Source organism: Protopterus annectens, chromosome 6.part1 (genome assembly GCF_019279795.1).
Source record: "Protopterus annectens isolate FY-2018-M chromosome 6.part1, PAN1.0, whole genome shotgun sequence".
Taxonomy (NCBI): domain Eukaryota; kingdom Metazoa; phylum Chordata; order Ceratodontiformes; family Protopteridae; genus Protopterus; species Protopterus annectens.
The window spans coordinates 479,000,844-479,024,685 of NC_056738.1; positions in this window are offsets into that span (position 1 = coordinate 479,000,844).

Genomic DNA, 23,842 nt, shown 5'->3' on the forward strand with positions numbered 1-23,842 from the left:
GTGTGTGTGTGTGTGTGTACTGTTATGCAATGCTGTATAGGTCTTAAAGTGTGGGTTTCTTTCCCCTACAGGTGGCAAGGTGGGTCAGGGTCCCTCCTGCATGCAAACCGAGGTAGGTGTCCGTACAGACACCGATGATGATGGTACTGTTGAGGCACAGGTGGGGTTGTCAGAGGCTGACACTGCACAAACATGTGTCATCACCTTCCTAGCCACCCCAAGCCTGCACACAGTTACAGTGCCCCCTACAAACCCCATCACATGTGGCCATAACAGAGGGACAGTTGGCGGTTGGTGGCAGTGACCAAGAAAGTGTGGTGTCCATGCCAACTGTGTTGGGTCACAGTCAGCATAGCCAGATGTCCAGCAGGGCATCACATCAGCAGATGTACCATAGTGCTCATGGGTGGGCCACAGGTCATTATGCCCCTGGCAGAGGTGCCAAAACTGGCACCACCAGGAGCATGTTTCAGGCCATAATGGAGGCACAGGCATGTATGGAAATGTACACCACACAGGGCCTGAGGCTGCAGAGGTCTGCTTTCTTAGCTGTAAGTGGCTACCTCCATGAACTTGCTGTTGCCCTCCGTGAAAAGACCAAGGTCACGGATAGATGGTGGGGTGAGATGGTGGGCCTCCTTGACCATGGTATGTCTGTGCTTGAATGTGTGGTGGGAATTATGCAACGGCCTGTGGATGTAGGTCAGAAACACCAGCATCTGGTGGTCAAACTGGGTGCACCAGGATGCCAAGCCACTCCTGTAGTGGCAGTAAGAGCCCCAGCACACTACTGAGGGTGCTGTCCACACCACACTACAGCAGGCCTTGTGCACATGGCCCTGGCCAGTCCCAGGTGGGGTCTATACCTGCACGTGCCCATAGAAACCCTGGCAGGCACAGTCAGTGTGTCCATGGCCAGAGGCAGTAAACTGTACTCCCTGCCAGGTATGGTTTGCAGCTGTCCAACAACACCCGGATAGGGCAGCCACATGGCAGAACTGTGTGCATGCATACCCACATACTATGCAACCACACCTAGGGTGACCCCACACAGACACACACCACATCACCACACCCCAATCAATAAACCAAACCCCTCACCCACACACATGGTGACGCATGTATGGACCACCCTCGGCCTGTGGCACACCAGCAACACACCCTGTGCATATGATGATACCTGTGCCACATCCCTGTCATGCATAACATTGATGCAGGGACAGGCTAATATGGTTCTGATGTACATGGTGACTGTAATAAAGTGCTTTAATGTACTGCAGTGTAAGATGTTGACAGGGGTAATGTGTGATGCATACATGTCAGGTAGTGTAGCCATGCAGCTATGATGCATTTCAGCTGTTAGTAACACTGATTGTTATCTCCATAATATTATCCATTTGTGTTGTAGGCATACATGTGTCAGCAGGAGGAGAGTCTAAATTAGAACATTGAAGTTTCACAACTTTGAATGTTCTAATATCGAACCCTATTCAGAGAAAGCTGAAAGCATCGAACATATAGAACAGCAAATTTTTTTCCTAGGGAAAAAATTTGCTGTTCCAAAACACATACACACAACACAAGCACACCAAACAAACAGCAATCCACACACATACACCTAAAATCTTACACCTAACCCTACACTAAACTATACACACACCACTAACTATCCACTTACCTTAACCCAAACCCTAACCCTAAGGTCTTTCACTTTCATACACTCACCTCGACCGTGCCCTAGCCCTAACTCACCCACCCCGCCCTAACCCTCACGTCCACACAATCTCATACTTACCTGACCTGCGCCCTAACCCTAACTCGCCTAACCCTCATGTCCACACAATCGCACACATACCTAACCTGAGCCCTAACCCTAACTCACATAACCCACCCTAACCCTCGCATCCACACAATCGCACACATACCTAACCTGCACCCTAACCCTAACTACCCTAACCTGCACTCAATTGCACACTTACCTGAACCTGACCCGTAACTTTCCACCACAGCGCTGAAAATACTGAAGCAACAGAAACGGACAACCAAATTCTTTCCCTAGGAAAAAAAATAGTTTTCTGTTGCTTCGATATTTTCAGTTTTCACTGAATAGGGTTCGATATTAGAATATTCGAAGTTTTGAGACTTCGATGTTCTAATATAGACCCCAGGAGGATGGTCTGCATTCATATTCCACAAGGGTATGTCACTGTGGTGACACCATGGCCATGACATATCTGGTGTACAGTTGCACACATGTCACAGGTATGTATAACAGTTATTGCCCATGCAACATTGCCCGGTGGCCAGGTGGTACATGTATAATCTACACCCCTATGTCAACCCATCCACATACACACACATCCTTACTTGGCAACACTGTGTCTAGACCCCATCCTAGGTATGCAATGCCACTGAACTGTGTGGCTTTCATTGCACACACAACATCATGTGTAGGGTGAGGTGTGTACCAGGTCACATGTTACATGCAGAACATCCACAGACATGTACAATATGGTAATGGGGGATTTAATGTTTGTATATGGAGAATACATAGTGTTTCATACCATTGTATACACATTGACTGACACATAATAGGCAGACACACATCTTAGAGACCTGGGTGTATTGTTGCTGACTAACTAGTCCATGTGTCCAATGTGTTACAGGTAGGCTGCACACAGTACATGTGTAACTGGGCTGTATACTGTTATCCATTACCTGTATGGGTGATGGTGACAGAGGCCACCAGAGAGTGGCACATGGGCAATATACTAGGTGTACCATAGTGTAATGACAGTGTACATAGCACCCACATCCCCGCTGGATATTGTACACACTGGAACCCATCTTGATACTTTGACATACCCACTATCACACATTGCCCACAATGCCAATACAACCCATTGTATATCACAACAGTAGTACCACAGCGATATGCATGTAATGCACATGCCACAGGCATAGTAGGGGGTTACATTGTGATGCCACACCTATGGGCAACAACAAAAAATATCTGTACTACTGTGCAGCAATGTGTATTGTAATAGGAGTATGTGGCCTTGGAATGGTGTACCCTAGAGATATGCAGACATGCACACATACACACACGTGGCAGACCTCAATGGTATTCCCATGCCTACCAAACTATTTGTACACTGTTGTGCTGATACTGCAAGGCACATGTAGCTGTTAGGGAGAGGAGTGTAACAGGCTACATGTCATATCCAATACAGTAGCAGCCACATCTGACTATGGCAATGGGAGTGGTGGTGATTGTGAAGGCTGTCATGGAATTTTCAACTACAGGTTTTCTAACACACAAACAATGCTATACTCAGTAATGCACATGCACATGTGTCAATACTGCGGTGCATTGCTGCAGGTGGTCATAGCTGTGTACCTGGCTGTTGTCCATGGAAGGACTGGATGTGTAGGGGGTGTGTGTACATTGGTATCATGCCACCTGCTATGTGCCAGCAGGCAATCTATCAACAGATGCCACGTTAGTGACTGGCAGGGTGAGAGTGACATGCATCAGCCAATCCTCTGAGTGCCTTCTACACATGGCCACCGAGGTGATCCAGTTGACATTTTTTCCACATGTCATACAAAACGTGGTTATGTCTGTGATGGAGACCTGTACCCAAGCATGTTCAGTTGACTGTGGTAGTGTAGTGTAGTTACCCATGGCATGTAGCCCATACAGGGTGATGTCTCCTATATGTAACAGGTAGTACACAGCTGGCCACACATGTCATTGTCAATCAAGCATAAGTTGTCTGTACATATCCCAGCTGGAGACCTGCCATCTGCACATCTGTAGAGGGACTGACAGACACCAGTTTGGTGAGTAGCTATGCAGTAGGATGAATGTGTCAACAGATGGATGTTTGAAAACAAGGAGTATGCCATTACTATATGTTGTAAGCCCTCACTAACATGTGCTGTCCCAATGGTTCTCTACAGTTACATTCCACATGTCTAAGTATTATCCAGTAGAGGATATATACGGTGACACAGCCCGCACACCAAGAACATGACAGTGAGCCCTCAGAGTGCAGCTATGCCCGCAGGTGTGCTTACTGTCAGTAGTAATGTTAGCACTGCACCCTTCCCTGGGACAGCACTGTCAGCAGTAGTAATGCCATGTTACACTGCATGCCTGTGTGACAGCACATACCCTGGGTTGCTACCCCTGCATGTCACACATTCACATGGATAACAATACTGTGCAGGCCTCATATACTTGTGTGTCCCAGACATGACACTCAATACCCTTTGCTACAGTAATGAGAGCACATAGACACATGCACTGTACGTGGCAGTGCATACACATATTACAGATGTCATTTCCCAGGGTTTGACATAGCCTTGTATGTGACCCAGAGATAGCCTCTGTGTAGGCAATATGCCACAGAGTATAGCTGGGGGATGTCTAGACTGTCAGCACAGGCCATCTATTTGCTGCCTGTGATTCTTATAGTGAGGTATTTCCACTGCCTTCCCAGCTTTCACAGCTGTTTTGTGATGTACATACCAAATGGGGCATTATACTCTAATGAAGGATGAGTAAAGTGGATCAATTACTCCCTTTTTTCTGGATGTAAAGCCCTCATTGATGAGGTGTGCCACATAGGAGGATTTCCTTACTGTTGTGGCTATGTGGTTAATGAAGGTGAGACCACTGTCCACCTCCCTCCCTATGTCTGTCAGCACACTGTCAGTGTTTAGTGTACTGCCACCTATGTGGTAATTCATGGGTACATGGTATGTCCAAAGGGGATAACTATGTATTACTTGGCATTAAGCTTGAGCCCATGGCTCTGGCACCAAGCATCTGTTTCTGTAAAGCCATGTTGTAGAATATCACCATCATTTGGGGATTCAATAATGGCTCTCAGTTTGCAGTCACCTGTGAACTTTGTTAGCCAGAGTTCCATAGTGTTGGCCTGTATTTCAGGGAAGTAGATGCCAAACAAGAGCTGTGCCAGGACCAACCCTGACATACTCCAGTTTGTCAATTGTCTGGAGCAGGGATTGGACCTGGCTATGTTTACAGTCTGGGTTCCATCGGTAAGTCAGTTGGCAACCCATCGAGTGACACAAGTGGTTATGGCCAGCTTCACATGTTTAACTATGTCTCCAGAGTGGGTGATGTTGTCAAAGGCCTTGGCGAAGTCCAGATAGGCTGCGAGCACCACCTTACCCTCCTCCACAGCTCTGGAGACTGAATCATAGTAGTCAAACAGGTTCAGGAGACAGGATCGGCCTTGCACGAGCCCAACCAGGGTGGGATCCAGTGTTTGCTGGTTGCCAATGTCTTTGTTAATAAGTTGAATGATAATGCATTCCATGCCCTTGAAGATCAGGCTCATCAGACTGATGGAACGGTAGTTCCTGGGATCCAAGGTGGATTCCCCCTTGTGGAGTATAATAACTGTAGTTGTGCACCACTCAATGGGATAGAAGCCTGAGGTGAGGCTATGATTACACATGGCACTTAGGTAAGATGCAGGGTTATGTAGTAGTTCATGTACTACACAGCCCTGGATGCCATCTGGTCCCATGGATGCTATATTCCTAGCAGTGAAGTCGACAATTTCCACCTGTCTGGCCATGATTACTGGAATTTGGAAGCCTTTTGTTACTGAGATGTGCCCTTTAGGGAGTAAGGGAGGCTGAATGTGGCACTAAATTGGTCTGCCCAGATATTGGAACACTCCTTTGAATCAGTATATTTAATGCCAATCTGTTGTAGCACAGAGCAATTCTGAGTATTGGGGTATAGATCTTGGACATAACTATAGAATGCCTCATGGCTGTCTTTGGAATCTATGGAAATTATATTTATATCACAAGCTGCGGTGGATTTCGAGGGATTGCAGCTTCTTACTGAGGCTGGTAAGGGAGCAGTTTCCATTTTGAGATTATCCTGTTAATGGCAACAGTGTCTTCCTTCTGTTGTATAGACTGTTCATGGCAGTGGAGCACAAGATTGGCTTCCTTGTTTGGAGGAGAGTGTTTCGGGTCTATGTGAGATGGCGCAATACATGCACGAGTGGATGTGTATAGGATTCAGCAACTGCACTTTCAGCTCCCATCTCCATGGGTCTCATGAGGTTTGTCACATCTAACTTGAGTAGCATGGCGTTGGCTTTGCAGAGGGTATTCATGGATGATCCTTAATGGCAGTTGGGGGTGGGATGTGGATGTCAACAGTGATTACCTAATGGTCAGACCTGACCTATGAGGGGTTGCTACTGGTGTGGGGCATCTGACACCCATGTCGGTAATGACCAGGTCTAGGATATTGGAGACCCTGGTTGGACAATGGATTAGTTGATCCAGGGGGTTGGAATGTATGAGTTCCTGGAACCATTGGTAAAGGGTGGTGGTACACAAGTTTTTTTTCCAGGTTAATGGCAGAGTATTTGGAATCACCCAGTATTATGGTGTTTGATTGTATCTTCATATTGTCCAGTATGTTTATAATGGTGTAGTGAGAACCTTGGACCATGGAGGGGGATCAGTAGGCAGCTACAATTTGGATTGCAGTCTTACATAGTGTTAGTTGCATCTGGTGATTCTCAGATGCATTGTGTTTGACACTAGGCTGGAGGTGTGAATGACCTTGGTGAATATGGACACTCCTCCACCTGTAGTGTTGTGGCCTTGGTTTGTTGCCCAACATGTGTGATAAGGGTTGTAGGCAGGTATTACAGGTGTGCTCTCTGGAGCATTGCATCAGGTCCCAGGTACTGCACAGATATTGATGTTACCCATTTGTATGTGTGTCTCAGGAGAGTGCCTGTTCAGGTTTAGACTTCTAACACTGAGTCGCATTACCATCAGTTTCACATGTTTGTATCTGTTATAGTGTTGGTTTTGCCCTTTGAACCTTACCTAGATAAAGTGCTATGGGGGTGCCAAAGAGCTGTAGCCAGTAACCTGAATCCCAGGGGCAACATGTGCAGTCCATCTATGCCAGAGCATCGTGGTTTTGACATCATGTTGCCCCAGGCAGACAGATAATGGATCCCTTTTGAATGACATCAGATGTTTAGCCACTTGTTGAGGTCAGTGCTGTGTACATGTATATGTGTGGTATTTATATGTATATATGTACATATATATCCCCATATATATATATGTGGATATGTATATGGTCATATATGTATTTGGATATGTATATGTGCATATATCTACATAGATATGTGGATATATGTGCACACATATTTGTTTACCATATGTCCAGAATATGGAGTAGAGTCCTACCTCAGTACCAATAGTCCCAACACTATAGTGCAAGGGGATATCAGGGATGTATCGCGGGTATATATGTAAACTGTTGCCACTGTCATAGGGGTGTCTTAACAGACATGTTGGGTGTGAGAGGTCGCATCTGCTGTAGACATGTGCACCATTGCCTACAGACAGACATCCTAGGGGCAGCAGAGTACGGACCCACTGCTAGCACAGTAATGATGCTGTGGACTACAGCAGGGATATGACCACTATATGTGGACAGTGTGGTCAGTCCAGAAGTGTACACATGTCCCTTTCATGTGAGACATGTGGACCATGCCTCCCAGTGTGGATGTTACTAGCCATGTACATGGGTATATCACAGCATTACCGGGGTACATATGCCCACACATTGTATGCATGTACACATGCCAGTCTGTCCACACACATAATACCTGGTTTTGCTGCATTCACATGGCCGCATACTACCCAGTAGAGAATGACATACATTTGTACAGCATACCACAGCTTTTTCAGAAATATACAACAGTTATGCTGGCCTGGCAGCAGTATGTCCTGCAAATAACTGGACATAACAGCACACTAGGTATTTACAGTAGGCTGCTAGGCATGTCAGAAAGCACTGGGAAAACTACAGGCAGATTGCCACAACTCTGGAATACATATTGTATGGGGAAATACACATGTACCTGCGATTATGTTGGGCTCGACACGCAGGTCACAGCACAGCATAGCAGACACCTGTGAAAAAATGCATACCCAGATCCAATGGCAATGCAGCCACAGCCACATATGATACACAAGCTTAACACTGGAGCAGCATGTAACATCAGATAGAACAGGACGGAGAACAATGGCATCTACCACAGTCTGTACCGAGCCCATGTGTCGTAAATGCAATACACATACAGTCGTCAATCATCCTAACCCAGGGGTCTGCAAGCTGTGGATCTGGAGCCACATGTGTCTCTTCAGCCCTGCAGTAGTGGGTCCTTCTTCCTCTGGGAATTAATGGACACACTACCACACAACACACACACACACACACACACACACACACACACACACACACACACACACACACACACACACACACACACACACACACACACACACACACACACACACACACACACACAGACCCAGCCATCCCAATACAGGAACACAAGTATAGACATATGTTAGGTATTGTTGTTATACACTTAGTTATATTATATGTAGTATAACTATATATGGAACCGTATATGCTCTGCTATCTTCATTGTAGGAGTAAGATAGCTGTTGTGGTCCCAATGACATTAATTCGGTGGGTGAGGGGTCAGGAATGGCTCTTTGGATAGTGAAGTCCGCAGACCCCTGCCATACGTACACTAACCATAGTACTGTACACACATACACAGACTGTCCAGGTAATGTCCTCGGACACAGCACCTTATACACACAACATGTCCAGCAGTCTGTTATCTGACTGGCTGGTTATCAGGTATGCTGTCAATAATTAATGGTGTACAGGCCATATGCACCATATATATGTGGGCTTCATTTGCACAACACATGTGTGCACCTCTGCAGTCGCAAGGTCAGTGTATGTAGCAGTGTGCTATGCCCCTGTAAGGCAGTGTATGGGGGGTATGCAGCATAAGTATCCTAGGGTGTAACAACATGTGAGGACCACCAGTAGTAAGCTGCCCTATGGTACGCAGATGTACATTACAATACATTTCACCTTGTGAACATTGCTGGCCTACTGCTGACTGCCATCAGTGTGATTGTGATGATTACAGTTATGCATTATTTATGTGACAGATGCCACCCATAGTGTCAACCCAGGTCTTTTCATCCTAGGGATTGCATGCAGAGTGTATTTAGAGGCCACTGGGCTATACATCTGCATGACATACTGTGGATAGTTTATTATGCTGTGGCCACATCAGTGTTTTCTGTTGGATTACCTGAAGGCCTTAGCATGGACACCAACAGATGTGATGCTATCGGACTAATGTCCTAAAGGATATGTTTGAGTGTTGCATTACTCTGTTTGTATGTATGTCAAAGCATAATCAGCTATATGACATGACATGTACAACTGTAATAGTACATAACTGAACCTTTCTTTTGTATACCAACCTGTGTGTTGTGTTACATCTATTGACATCTCTGTGGGTATATGTGTCAGGTAAAACTTGTCTGTGGTATGGGTGACTCATACAATGTCTATTGGATGAGGTTGCAACTGTAGGGATACTGGCTGTTCAGTATGGTGTGCACCCTCTGATTATGTGTCTTACTAGACACATACCTCTGTGTTTGTATGTGTAGTTACATATATATATATATATATATATATATATATATATATATATATATATATATATACACATATGTGTATATATATATATATATATGTACTGCATGATATGTTATCAATACCTGCTTACATAATACAGGTGGGATGGCTTACTGTTAACATCTTGTGGCCATGCATTGTCAGGTCCTGGTTATGGCATTTGCAACAGTCAGTAATGTATTGCAGGAGGGGATATCAATATGTGTAAGGCATATGTTGCTTGAGCCCCCTCATCCCCATTAACGGTGCCTGTGTCCATATATATCTTTGTTATGTTCTCTATGATATCTATAGATATATATCTGTATATACACACACACACACACACACACACACACACACACACACACACACACATATATATATATATATATATATATATATATATATATATATTGCTGTATATATATCTATATATTATGATATATATGTAGATAGATTTGTATAGATGTATATATATATATATATATATATATATATATATATATATATATATATATATATATATATATATATATATATATATATATATATATATATATATATATATATATATGTGTACATACACACACACACACACACACTCAGACACACACACACACACACACACACACACACACACACACAAATCTAGATGTTAAATTACATGTACTGTACTGTTGAATGATTGTGCTGGATGACATGTTTCTGGAGCCATCAGATGTACGTATATGTGTCATGGCTTAGTGGTAATTCACATTGTCTATGGTGTGTAAGGTCCTGGGTTTAAGCTTTGTAGACACTGTTTAATTTGTTGCTGGTCGAGACACAGACCATTGAGTACAGAGTACTTAAGGCAATTTAAAGCAGTTGTAAGCGGGTGTGCACGGGTTTGCATGGAGCTAAGCACTGCTAACTTATGGTTACAGTGTCATACACTCAGTTGACTTCTATATTGCTTAACCTGTGTAGGCAGTGCTTACCCCCGAGCAAACCCGAGTGTAACTGCTCAAAAGTGCCTTAAACACACTGTATCCAATGGGCCGTGTTCTTCCCAGCAACAAAATAAGCAGCACCTGCTGGCCTTATACCCAAGACACTGCACCCCATAGACGAGGTGATGTACCACTAAGCCATGCCAAATACAAATACATCCAATGTTTTCAGAAACATATCATCCAGTCCAGTCATGCAACAGTACAGAGAATGTATATCAACATCTAGATGTATGTCTGTGCACATATATTAATATCTATACAGATACAACATATCTATATCTGTAGATATATATATTTCTGAAACTATATACATATATATCAATATATATGAACATATATACATGCAAATGCCTACATCAGGACATATATGTGTTTACACCTATATGTCTACATATACACAGAAAGTTACATATGTGTACGCAGATATATATCTATGTAGGTATATACAGACATAGCTATATATATGTTAGCATATATATATATATATATATATACAGGTATAGATGGCCATGAATCTGTAGATAGCAATAGCAGATTAACAAATGACACATATGTCCTCATGCACCATTAATGGGGTTGAGAGGCCCCACACACTATACATCTTGTACGAATTGGCATCTCCCCCAGCCAAACATGTCCACCCTGCCATACACTACCAAGTGTTGCAGATCCCATAACCAGGACCTAACACAATATGGGCACACGATATTACCAGTACTACATCTCACCTGTATGATGTCAGGTTGGTACTGGTAACATATCATGCAGTACAGTCTGCCTCCCTGTCCCATAGGAAATGTAATATGTGGAAGCCATCAACATCCCCATGATACAGATACACAAACACAGATATGCAGATACAGGTATACATATTTATACAGATATATATATATATATATATATATATATATATATATATATATATATATATATATATATATTGATATACATGTGACTATACACACACAGTTATATGTACAGTAAGATACATAAGTAGAAGGTGCACACAATGTGGAACAGCCACTATGCCTACAGTTAACCCCTGAATGACTGGACACTGTATGGGCCACCCATACAAATGACAATCGTTGCCTGCAACATATACTCACAGAGAGGTCATAGGAAAAACACCACCCACAGGTTGGCAGACAGGGAAACCTTTCATTGTGTACTATTACAGTTCTATATTCCATGTCGTATAGCTGTTCAGACACTGACAACTATATAAACAAAGTAATGCAACTGTGAACCAGTTACGGTAATACAGTAGTCTGGAAAGGTCCACAACTGTTGCTGTCCAGGCCAAGCCCTTCACATTGTACAATAGTGAAGACAAACTGGGCCACAGGATACCAAACAATCAACAGTATGTAATGCAGGTGTATAGTTTAGCAGCCTCTATTTACACACTGTACAAACTCAGTAGGTGGTAAAGACATCATGTGACCACATGGGTTGTAACCGCTATATAACATGGCATAACTGACACCATCACGAACACACCAGCAAACAGAACAGTTTGTATGGCAGGGCGCAGTAGTCCTGCATTAACCAGATCCATGTCAGCAATGTATATATAGGTGATGTATATGGTACTGTACATCCAGATGCCTTAAGGCAGCTCAGGCCTGATACCCCCACATTTTGTAACAGCCTAGGTCATTTATGGTGCTCCCCCCTAGACTCAATAATGCAGGGCAATATACCATTGTTACATACACTGGCCCCTGTAGTGCATAAGGGCACACATGTATTTTGTAGGTGGCACCCACACATATATGGCCCCAGCCCCACCGTATGTGTGGGGGATACAACAGCAGTGGACTGCTGGCAGCAATGGCAGTGTAATATACTCACAGCCCACTACAGAACAACCACTGACAGCATGACATATGTGCAAAGCTTGGTATGTAGGTGATGGACAGAGACTGGAATACAGGCACATATGTGGACAACTGTTGCCATACACTAAGCAAGATGCTGGTGTTACAGGATAGTCTGTAACATACCCTTAGTCATGGAATTGAGGTTAGAAACAGACATGGATGTAGCCATGTACTGATAGCACTCAACACACACACACTGCCAGTGTAATATCTGACACAGGACCTGTGTGGTGGACAGACAAGACATGATATGAGTAGCTCTGGCCAGCATGAGGATAAGCCCACAGTTGTGTGCTATGCAGACAGACTGCATTCCAAGGTAAACTAGTATGTACACACATACCTTGTAACACCAGTAGTATACAAAGCATAACACAACTCTACCCGCAGTCTGTCTGTAGTTCCTGATCCTCCTACAAATATGTGGCTGTCCTGAGTGTGTCAGTTCTCTTGTATGGGGTATTGCTACCTGCTGTCGGTAACACTGCTGCCCCCACACAGGAAGGATGTCCATCACACAGGAAATGTAAATGAACCATGCACACATGATGTGGGGATTTATAGTGGGTGGTTGGAATGACAGTGTTAATTGGGAGTAGTACAAATGTGTAATCATATATATCTGGCTATCTGGATAAGTATATGTACATATATTTCCACCATATGTCCTGGACATGAAGTGTAGCCCAACCCCAGCCCCTATGATCCCAATGTCATAGTTGAAGGGGATGTCAGGTATGTATAGCAGGTAAACTAGTAGAATATTGCTACTGTCATTGGTATTGTCTTCACAGACATGGTGTGTGTGGGAGGTCACATCTGCTTATAACACGGATGCCATTGGCTACTGAAAGACATCCTAAGGACATCATTGTACAGTACCGCTGCTAGCACGTAATGCCGCTGTGGACTGCAGCAGAGATATTGACCAATATAAGTCTGACACACTCTGTACCGTCCAGAGATATACACATAAGCCCTTAGTGCTACACATGTGTATCATGCCTGACAATATGGATGTAGACGGCCATGTAGATGGGTATAACACATAACGACTAGTATATATTTGCCACCATAGGTTATGCAGTCACACACCCCTGTCTGGCCTGACACATTATGACCACTGGTACAGGGGTGCCACATACTACCTACTAGATATTGACATACATCTGCACAGCATCCCTGACATACATGACTGTTAAGGGAGGCCCAGCAGTGGTACATCTGGCAAGTATCTTCACATGACGTCTCACTGGGTAAGTACACTAAGCTGCTAGGCATGTAACAATGCACTGTGCAGGCTGCAGGCAGACTGGCTCAACACTGGCCTACATCTCCTATGGGGGAATGCACATGTACTTGCATATAAAGCAGGCTCAACAGGCATGTCACAGCACAGGGTAAGATACACCTGTGTGAAAGTGCATAACCACAACCAATGTGAACACTGCCACATCCACATATGGTTAGCTAGCATGATATTACAATATATGAACTATCTGTTCTACACCATCCTCATATGTGCCACTCATAGACTGACCCTACATATACTGGCCTGTTACACAGTTTGGTCTGATGGCTGTCTGTGGTATGGGACATGTGTGTGTATGGCCCTACAAACATGTACGCCAATACAGTACCATACAGTGGAGCAGCATGTAACATCTGATAGGAGGGGAACTAAAACAATGATATCTACCACAGTCTGTACACAGGCTAAGGTACATATTAACAATACACACACTGTCGACATTCACCATAGGTACACAGACCTCAGTACTGTACAAACATCCACAGAATGTCAGGTAATGTCATGAAATGTAACACCTACTGTACATAACATGTGTAGCAGTCGGATATATCACTGGCTTGTTCTCAGATATGATGACACTAATTATGGTGTACAGCACAAATGCACCACTTCATGCATGACATATGTACAAAGGTTGACAGAGGTGTGGCTGAAAGCACAAACACAGGGCCAATATTGACATGTTGCTGTGATAACCGCATACATTTACTGTTGTAACATTTTTTGTTGCAACTTATGTCTTATGAGGGATATAACGTCAGTGACTATCACGGCTTTCGCTATCTACAGACCGCAATCCTCACACCTCCTTCTGCAGTCCACAGATAGATGATCCATAGGTGACACATGAAACCAAAGACAAAATACTGCCCAGTCTGCAGATGACCCTGCAGATGGGGATTTCTCATAAACTTGGAACTGACATGGCAGGTATTGAAACATGTACAACAGCCATATCCACACAAACACTGTTAAGCCAACATTACTCCAAATGCAGTATAGCAGCACTTACAGTGTGTAGTTAGGTCAGGCACATCCCCCTCCTGTTTGTTGCCCTGTTTCCACAGTGTATGTTGTTAGAGGTAAATCCCAATCCATCTGAGATGCTGTTTGCCACACGACAGATCTAGTTCCTGCTCACAGTGGATGAAAAGGGCCAACACCACTATGATGTTCCTAAATATTGGAGTGTGTTTCCATTCACTTGGCTATGGGAATGTTACCACAGCTGTTTCACATGCAATCAGCTAGGGAAGGGCTGCAATTCATGCAGAGGCCATCAGCTGATCATGAGCATCACTTAAAATACACATGCTGCTGCCTAAGCAAAGCAGGTGTAGGTCTCCACATCCACCAGAGAGGGGGGCGGGAGAGGCAGACAGAGGCAAAGACATGTGAGGGAGGGGTGGGAGAGTAAAACTGAAGCATGTTTATGTCACGCACCTACCAGCACAGGGTATCAAACCACTGACAACTATGTAGTGCTATCACGGTTGATGCAGTTATTAGATGCGCCACATGGGTTACCTGTTGTGGAGCACTCAGAACATATTTGTGATGGTGAGTAACATCTGCAACAGGGATACAGTAGCTATATGGTAGGTGACGTAAACGTGCCTGTCCACATGAATAACTGGCAGTGTCAACACAGCCACACATACATTGACACACTTGGCAAGACCAGGAGTACAAATCATCACTAGTGGGATTGCCACATCACATCACTGTGCAGGTATCACATGCACCACACAGGTGATATGGGGGGTTGTATGGGCAAAGGGTATGGGAAGGTGTCTGACATCAGTCAGCATGCTGCAGTATGCCCATGGGGGTTGTAGTGAGTGTGGATGTGAACATACGCAGCATACAACACACACATAAACACACAGGGTGCCAGTACTGACATGCATGGGTGCATGTCTGCATGGGTGTGTGGTGTTCGACTGTGCCAGATGGCTGTACAAAGCTAGGTGATGGGTGCACCTTGGCATCAGGCCACATGATGATGGTCTGCATTGTGGCTCAGGGATGTAGTGTCTGCATTTGCCCACACAGGTTGGTAGTGTATCCCCCATCCAGTCACCTAGGTGACTATTGTGTGTGGCCAATGCTGTGCATCGCTTGCCATGTATGTGTTCCTTAGTCCATGATATGGATGGTGTCTGGGATGTGCACACTTCCCACATGCATGTACAGTGACATGTGGAACTGTACTTGGGGTGTCTGGCCCATGTTGTGAACACAGATTATCATCAGTTGTGCCAGTCCTGCCCACCTGTGGCGGGAACTGGTAATGGCCAGCAGGTTTACCCTGCACCTACATTGAGAGCATGCTAACAGCATTCCCTGGTGTCAGTGGCATCAGTCCATACAGGGCATGTTGTCAGGCATGGCATGCCCATTGTGGGTCACATGTGATAGCACCACAGATGGTGCAGGTGTCCATTGGGGAACATGGGGGAGGTGCACTGTCTACACATATGTGCATATTGGACAGAAGGACAGGGTGACATGCCCTCTGTAGCCACTGCTGTCACTCCATATTTACTATCAGTAGCCAATATACATTGTACTACCCACATATTGGCTGTTGCCTAGGCATGTGTGTGTGTGTATGAGACATGGATTGTGAGTGTGCTCTGGGTAATACTGGGGTTGCTAACTGTGATTGCTTACCTTGACGTCACATGTATGGGTATAGTTTTGCACCCCAGCTTCTCAGCCATTTTACATCTGTTATCCCTGTAGAGTGGATATTGTGATATATAGTAGGGCCGCCATATAAGAAATATGCAAAACCTGCTCCACATTGGCCACAGGTGTCACACAGTCACAACCACCTCTACACAGGGTACGGGTTACAAACACACACACACACACACACACACACACACACACACACACACACACACACACACACACACACACACACACACACACACACACACACACACACACACACACACACACACCTGTCATGCCTGGGAGTAGAACCCCTACCTAATTTCTTACACTACAGCACTACACAGTTATAATATGCACCACGGACATTACTAGAGTACTCCTTCCACAAAAGTGTATTTCACAATGACTGACATCAGCAGGATTGCCAAAGTAGGGCATTTGAAACTGACTGCGAGTGACTAGCCTACAATGCATTGCTCCTTACACAGACAGTGAGACACACAAAACTTCCACAACCAACATGTGTTGGTATAGAACCCCTAACAGAGGTCTCTATTACACTACAGCATAGAGCTGTTATAGGATGCACCATGGGGATTACTAGAGAACTACTTCCCCAAAGGTGCATTTCACAATGAATGACATCAGCAGGATTGCCAAAGTAGGGCATTTGAAATGTACTGCGAGTGACTAGCCTAAAATGCATTGCTCCATACACATACAGTGACACACACAATACATCCAGAACTGCGATGGGTGGGGATGGAACCCTACCACGGTTCTAATTCATACTACAGCAGTACACAGTTACAAGATGTGCTATGGAGATTACTGGGCTACAGCCTTCCCAGTGGTGTATTTCTAGGTGGGTGACATCAGCAGCCTTGCCAAAGCTGGGTATATGAAATGTAAGGGGTGTGAGTATGCTAAAAAGCATTGGTCTCTACACAGTCAAACATGCACACAAACACACACACAGTTGGCAGGTCTGGGGTTAGAACTCCCACCTAACTCCTTTCTCACACTATAGCTGGAACGATAACTATCACCTCACCTCCCAGTTACTCTTGGAGTTCCCCAAAGGTCAGTACACAGATGACTCTACTCTCATCTGCTTTGCCCCCACTCAACCAGAACTACAACAAATCACACAGGAATCATTCTCTTCTGTAGAAATATGGCTATCCAATGCTCAGCTCCTACTCAATCCAAGCAAGACAAAACTTCTCCTGTTCCAGCCTTCCAAAGCAACCCAAAACACCCCCCACTTCAACATTCTTACCAAAGACAATACCATCATCTCTCCATCAGAACACACAAAATTATTCGGTGTAGAAATAGACAACAAACTTATATTTTACACCCACATATCTCTCACAATAAAAAAAGTTCACAAGAAACTTGGTGCATTATATCGAAACCGCCAATTTATAACCAAGATGGCTAGAATCTCCATTGCCAATTCCCAACTAATCTCCACCCTACTATATGCATCCCCCATACTTACCAGCCTTAGACAGACAGACCTACATAAGCTGGATGCTTGTTACAACAAAATTGTGAAATTTGCCACTGGAACCTCCTACCACAGCCATCATTGTATCTCCCTTAAAGACCTAAACTGGCTAGAACTCCCACAACTCCTTCACTTTAATCAACTCACCCTCGCTCATAAACTTATTAACCACCCCCATAACATCCCTTCCCTTCAAACCCTTCTCCAACCCTATCAATCCACTAGGCCCCTAAGATCAAGCAACAAAAAACAACTCACTGTTATCAAACCCAAAAACTCAGCAGGAGAAGCCATATTTTCATGTACCATAGCTAAACTTTGGAACAATCTTCCACCCTCTATAGCTACTCTACCTTCCAGCAGCCTTTTCAAGACTGAGCTCAAATTCCACTTAAATTTACACTGGCTTCATCCTTGTTCTAATCCAGACTAACACCCCCACCCTTACCCCCCCCCACCTAAACTCTTAACCCAACTATACTACCACCACTACTAACCACAGTCAGAATTAGCTAGTTGTCTGCATACTTTAAAATCTTGTCTGACAACTGTGTTACTAATATTATAAATGAAAAGAAACTATCTTAACTTGCAACATTTACTGTATATACTGTTAATAATCAATATCTTGTTATTGTATTAAAGCCAACAACCTGTAATGTTGTTTACTGTTGCTGCAACTTTGTAACTCTATTTATCATGTACATGATGTGGAGCTTTTCTCCCAGGGCATCCACTGAAAGGACCTGCGTCCAGTCGGAATTTCCCGGTAAACAAATGTAAATAAATAAATAAATTTTAAAACAAGAGATGACTAATTTAATTTGACGGCACTCCAAAAATAAATAATATGAAATCACTACTGGGTATAATTTCACTTTCTTAACCAGGTAAACATGTTCAACAGTTACACAGAATTTGTCAGTACATGATGTGGATTTATGGCTGTTAGTGTAATGCATATATTAACTAGGTTCAAAATGAAGTAAGACTCATCATTTTCACATAACTTCTAACATAACTTTTCATACAGAGTATATGACAGACCCTACTCATATGTAATCTCTGTAAAATCTGGTCTCATATTCCAGTCTCATGTTTAGAAACATGTCCCTTCCTTCCTGGAAAGCAACCATCTGTTATATAATCTCTATAAGTTATTTACAAGTTGTTCCTACAGGTAGGTAAGCACTATATATATAACACTAATACCTAATGTGACAGCATCCACAATTATGGGTCAGTTTCTAGCAACCAGCAATGTTACCCTTCATCTTTTTACCCAAACAAATAAAGACACTGCTCCACAAGAAATATAACATCTTATCAATGTATTATGGTTCTTGTCATCCAAACATGCCTCATGTAATTCAACTGTCAATGTTTTCATGTTTCTAAGATGAGTAAACAATCCTTTTTGTAGACTGGCTTGATTAACATTTAACATCCCATGCTGTAAAACTCATCCTCATGCATAAATTTTTGTTTCTTCTTAACCTTCCTTAAATGTCATTTATCAAAGAAATCTCCATTAAAATAAACTCTCCATGAAGCAAATGATGCAGTGTATTCCGTCCTATTAAAGTCAGAAGCATTATTTCCATATTTTTGTCTCAGACAAACTTAATAACAGTTACAACAAAACTATAAAACTAGTAATGTTAATAAACCAACTGTGCATGATCCACCCAGGCGTTCGTGCGAACCTAAATCAGGCAAAAACCTTCTGATAGAGCACAGAACACGAGCCAAAAAGAGCACTTAAAAGTACTAAAAAGCATTTAAAAGCACTAAGAAATTCTTCAAGTATTCACTCAAATGTCTTTTCAGGCCACAAGTTCTTTCAGACAGTTCCTTCCAATAAATCCAAATGCGTAATAAACAGTAGCTTTTATTCACTCAAGTAAAAGTGGTAAGCGCTTTCGCTATGTAGCTTTTTCAAACCATAATGAATCCATTCACACAGCTTGTATATATATATATATATATATATATATATATATATATATATATATATATATAGGTTTACTACTGAAATGTCGATCCCGACATGTGCGACTCATCTTGCACGAAAGCGGAACTGCGATCGCCACTACACCGACTCCCAGATGTGCGATCGGCAAAACCTCGCCCCTATCCGACCCATGGTAGCATGGGTGTGGAGGTGTTGTGCGGCCGGTAATGTCGATCGTCGAAGTTTTCGCGGTTTCGGTTCACTAGCGAACAGTTTTCGCAGATTCGGTTCGCGCAAACGCGTCAATGAGGTCACCATTCGAACGAAGTGCATTCGCACATTCAATAGTAAACCATATATATATATATATATATATATATATATATATATATATATATACGTATAAGCACCTCCTTATTACATTTAATTAAACAATAAAACAATAAATCAATTAGCTTAACCTCAGTTTTTAAAGTAATATTCAAATTTCAAGTACCTTAATAGCTTAAAAACTGTTCAAATAAACTACATATACTTACTACAATTCTAAAAACAATATATATTTTTAAAACATATCTCAGGCATGTGAATTAATTAAGATATAGTATACAATAATATACAATAATAAACTTTATATTAAAAAATATATATAAATTATTAAAAAACATGTACTAAAAATCTATTCAATATTTAATGATTAATATTTAATATCTAATACTCCTCCCTTTTAAAGTAGGTTATAAGGGAATTTTTTCATTAAGTCCAGGGGGATTATGTGCATGCAATCTAATTGTCCAGCCTGTTTCTATTTGTTCAGTACGATTACATACATCTCCCCCTCTTTGATTAATTATGTTGGTTTGCATAATCATAAACTTAAAAGAATGTGTAGGTCCCTCCTTAAGAACATGTTTCGAAAGTGCATTAACCTCAGATTTAATTCTAATTTGATAAACATGTTCCCTTATTCTATTTTTTAGCTTTCTGTCTGTTTTACCCACATAGAACGCACTGCATTCCATGCAGGTGGCCAAATACACTAAATGTTCTGAATCACATGACCCAGTAACATTAAAAGTGTAAACCTTAGAATTAAGGGGATGTACAAACAGATTATCACTACTAATGTATACACAAAGGTTACATTTACCACATGGTGTGGTTCCATTAAAAACTGTCTGATTAGTTCTAACGTTATTTGGGAAACATAGTAGTCTATGTAAATTCTGTTTATTTCTATATACAAACTAAGGATATTCACCCACTAGCTCCTTAATACCAGGATCAGTAGTTAAAATATCCCAGTGTCTACTAAACACATCTTTAATTATTTTTATATCTTGAGTATAAAATAAAGCCACTTTCTGCTGCTTGCCTTCATTTTCACTCTCTACTCTGTGTTGATCTGTATAAAAACTTCTACCTCTATCTGAAAAATAAGGACATGCTTTATTTTCCATTTCTTGGTACACATTCAAAAAACATTCCTTAACTTCTGTATGTTTATAATTACATGCTAAATACCCTCCATTCAAAATTTTCAACTCAGCCTCATAGTTACTCTGTAGGGGATTCAACCTAGAAGCTCTAATGGCTTGTCCTTTAATAATATTGGTGAAAATATGTTGTGGGTGCATACTGTTTCTATGTAACAATGTATTTTTATAACAGTTTTTCCTATGCACCCCAGTATTAAAGTTCCCATTTTCTAAACACTGTATAAATATGTCTAAGAAGGCTATAGTGTCCTTAGAGCTGACCATGGTGAATTTTAAAAATGAAGTGGACAAGTTCATTTCTCCATGAAATCTATTTAAATCTTCAGCTGAACCATTCCAAAGAAAAAATAAATCATCTACAAATCGTCTGTAAAAACAGACGTACCTTTGGAACATTTCAGAATGAAAAAGTTTTTGTTCTTCCCACAATGCCATTACTAGATTGGCGTAGCTATTGGCACAAGAAGTGCCCATAGCTACGCCATCTTTTTGTAAGTACAAACGTTCTTCAAACAAAAAAACATTATTTTCCAAAACCAATTGAAGGAATAAACAGATAAGATCTCTGCGATGCACTGGGAAATCAGAATGTTTATCCAAGTAAATACCAATACTACTAATTCCTACTTCATTAGGTATACTTGTAAATAATGAATTAACATCCATAGTTACCATAGTAATTAAATCAACATCCTGTAAGTTCATCATCTCAGCATAAAAGTCTAATAGAAACTGTTTAGAATCTCGCAGTATGAAAACATTTGTGCTCACTATAGGCCTCAGCATCTTCTCAATGAACACTGATAAAGGTTCTGTGACCCACCCTTGACCTGAGACAATTGGTCTCATGGGGGGGGGGCAAATAAATCTTTATGCATTTTAGGTAGCCCTTGGATCACTGGAATAGTTGGTGTATCAGTAAATAAAAAGTTATACATATTTAAATCAATAATTTCTTTCTCATGTAACTGATCCAAAACATTGTGTACTTTTAAAATGTGCTCTTGAGCTTTAATTATAGGCATCAATTTATAAAGGTTTATGTCATTCAACATCTCAAACATGCTCTCATTATATATTCCCCTGTCCATTATAACTATAGGGCCACCTTTATCTGCCGGTCTAATTGATATATTTCTGTCATTCCTCAACTCCTGCAATGCTTTGAACTGTCTTGGTGTTAAATTATGCTTCTTAATGTTAACTTGAGTAACATCTTTTATTTTAAACAAATCCTTCTCAACAATTTTACTAAACGTATCCAATAAGGGATGTAAAACAGGTATATAAGTACTAGGTCTCTTAAAATGTCCCTCTGTTGTCCTTGTTTCATTATTTGCATATAATATTTTTAGTTGTACATTTCTAACAAATAGTTTGACATCAATGACTGTTTCAGTGACATTACTTGTTTTAGAAGGAATAAATGAAAGACCCTTATTTAAAACTTCTATTTCAAATTTATTAAGAGGTCTATGGGATAGGTTCCAAACTAAGTCATCCTCTCCCACATTTTCTTTATAGCTGGTTCTTTCATATCCATCCCCGAAGCCTTTCTTTTCTGTCTCCCTCTGCTCATGGAGTGGTTTCTCCCCCTGGCAGAGGTTTTGGCTATGGGGAAAGGATTATGAACTTCAGAACTAGCACTACTAACATGTGAGAAAGTTGTCTTACTACGAACAACTAACTCATTCTTCTTTGTCTTTTCTTTATCAATTATATCATTCTTACTGGCTGGAGTATTACTTGATATCATACCATTTCCAGTAGACATGTTACCTATAGTAACATCAACTGGAAGAGAAACACTAGCAGGCATTAAAGATGTATTATCAGCCTCTACAGAAGGCATGGGCATACAGTTTCCAATATCAGCACTGATTGAACTAGTTGTATTAACTTTACAAACACTTGTAATACATTCATTTTGGTTACTTACTTTGCCTGTATTATTACTGCTATTATTAACAATGTTAGTAGATACATGTACATTGTTATTACGAGAATTAAATAACCTATCTTGTCCATTTCTAATATTTCTAGGCCAAGTAAAGACTTGACCATTTCCAAAATCATGAAGGTCACTTGACAATTTGTGTTTTTTCTGTTCCAAAAGCCTTTTTTCATACAAACATACTGAATCCAACAAACAATCCAAAAGCAGATTAATTACTGTAGATGAATATTGACTAAACAGATCATATTCTCTATTTTCTATTGTCTCTTGCAATTTATTTTCTTCTGGTAAAAAGAATTTGTTTAACAGTTTCATGTAACTGATACTTAAGTCTATGTTCAATTGCTGCCAGTGAAATAAAAGTTCAGGGTAAGTGTTACCTGTCGTTGGCATCTTATGGATCCTCAGACTCCTAGGTATCACCTTTCTCTGGATGCAGACTT